Source organism: Frieseomelitta varia, unplaced genomic scaffold (assembly GCF_011392965.1).
Source record: "Frieseomelitta varia isolate USP_RPSP 00005682 unplaced genomic scaffold, Fvar_1.2 scaffold_311, whole genome shotgun sequence".
NCBI lineage: Eukaryota > Metazoa > Arthropoda > Insecta > Hymenoptera > Apidae > Frieseomelitta > Frieseomelitta varia.
Window position 1 is genome coordinate 52,863 of NW_025110048.1, and position 2,336 is coordinate 55,198.

Sequence of the window (2,336 nt, forward strand, 5' to 3'; positions counted from 1 at the left end):
ATTGGAATAATATTTTTATTTTTTTTCCCGGATCGCGTAACTCCAGAGGAACGACGAAAATATAAAATTTAAGTTTCGACTAGTTTTTGAGATGTTAGAGAGTTAAGAAATCCATTAAATTGTGCGTGTGTAACATTAATCTACATAATAAAGTTTTAATCTATTATCATGTACTTTAATTTCTCGAAAGTCAAGGAATTTAATAACATAATTGAGAAGATTTACTTGGACAATTTTTGCTAGTCCAATCCATTCTGAGTCTAGTTTTTTCTTTTTGTGATCGTTATGGAGTAATACGTTGTCTTCAATATTGAATATCTTTTGTATTTTGATGATTCGCGCATCTTGCTGTCGTTTATACCGAGCTTTATTTTTTTTCGAGTGTTTCACGGGCTTTCGGAAGATATATATTGTGTTATTTTTTCCACAGTTTAAATAATCCTTCGTGGGTTATGCTAGGAGTTGTGGATGTTGTCAAAGGCATATTTGCTTTGCATTCAAACGTAAGCTCGAAAATTGTGTACTCTGTTGCTTCGTGAACTGATGTATTATAACCCGCGCATGTTACATTCTTTTCCTTTCATGCTAGTTCGAATTAAATCTTTGATTGTAGCGTGTGTTCTTTCGAGCAACCGTTTGACTGAGAGTGGATGGATACGTTTTTTATGTGTTTCATATGGAACGTTTGTTCAAATTGTTCCACGAGTTGACATACAAAGATTTTGTCCATTGTCTTTAAGGATGTACTTTGGTGAAGAAAATATGTAAATGTAGTTTTCGATGAGTTTCGGTATTATTGTTGCTGCTTGTTTATTTTATATAAGTACAAGCATCAAAAATTTGGTTAGCTGATCTTGCATGGATAATATGAACTGATTATTAGGAAAGGGTTTGAATATATTAAGGGCAATCTTCTCATTGGGCTCGGTCGGTGTGTCGGTTATTACTCAACTTCTCTCGTTAATAGGTGTCGCAGTTGGTGATAAATTCTTTCACATTTTGCTCCCTACCTTTCCAACTGTGATTCTCCTTTAGTCTGGTCTGTGTTGTTTTCTTCAAAATTTGTGTGCTATGCCCGTTAAGTGAGAGATGTCTTGTAAGTGCCTTAATTTTTCTTCGTCTGAAATATTTCCTAATAGAATTAATGGCAAATTTTTCGTCTTTGTGGCACTTGGTGCTCAGGAATTGTACCATGAAGGTTAAAAGTATTCGTTTTAATGGAGTGTATCGGGATACGTCCTTAATTGCTATAAGAATTTGTTCTTGGGTATGGTCTGTAACTTCCGATAGAATATCGTATGATATTGTTAATTATATACAACCATTCATTTTCGTTAAGTCACCTCTGTCGTTTTTTTTCTGGATTTGTTCACTACGGCATTGGGAGTTTCTTTTGCCTTGTGTCTTAGCGGATTGGTTTTCCATTCTTGAAATTCGTTGAACACGTTATTTGGGCTTGGTGCGTCTGGGTTATCGCTGTCTGAGGAAATTTCAAATTCTTCTGGGTTCCAAGATTCAAGCAGTAAGTCATTGTTGTTTTCTATGTTTCTGGTTACATTTCGTCTACCTGTTCTAGAGTTATATGTCCTCGTGAAAGTGCGCTGGCAGCGGTGTTATCTTTTGCTCTGGTGTATTCTGTCTCGTTCTCGTATTTTTCTAGCCTTAATCTCCATCTCATGAGTCTAGATCCTTAAGTGGCCATTTAGGGCCTGATGATCCGTGCGTATTGCGAAACGTCGTTCTAACAGGCACTACAGCTAATATTTCAAGTGCGTTGAGTGTTCTCGAGCTGTCCATGGATGTCTGTCCTGAGAAAGTATTGGTTCCTAGTCCTTCGTCTGAGACGTCGGTGGTGAGGTCGAAATGTTTTGTGAAGTCTGGATATTTAAGTACTGATACTTCGCAGAATTTTTGTTTCAAATTGTCGAAAGCTGTTTGTTGAGAGTCTGTCTAGGGCAATGATATATGCTTTTTTGTTAATGGGTTTGTTAATGGCTTTGCAAGTTTTGAAAATTTTGGATGAATTTTCGATAATATCTTGTTACACCTAAGGACGATTTTACATCTGTTGCGATTTTGGATATATTGAAACCTCGTACGGCTTTAATTTTGTTTGGATTCGGTTTTATTTCGTCGTTGGTAACAAAATGTCCAAGATATTCAAGCTCAGGCTTGAATAAAATAAAATAGTCGCACATGTCTGGTTGTAGTTTCAGTCCAGTTTTTCTCATGCGTTGGAATATAATGGCTAAGTTTCGATTGTGTTCTTGTACGATACTTCCGAAAATAATTATGTCGTCGAGGTAAACAAAACAGTGTTTTCCGATCCAGCGAGT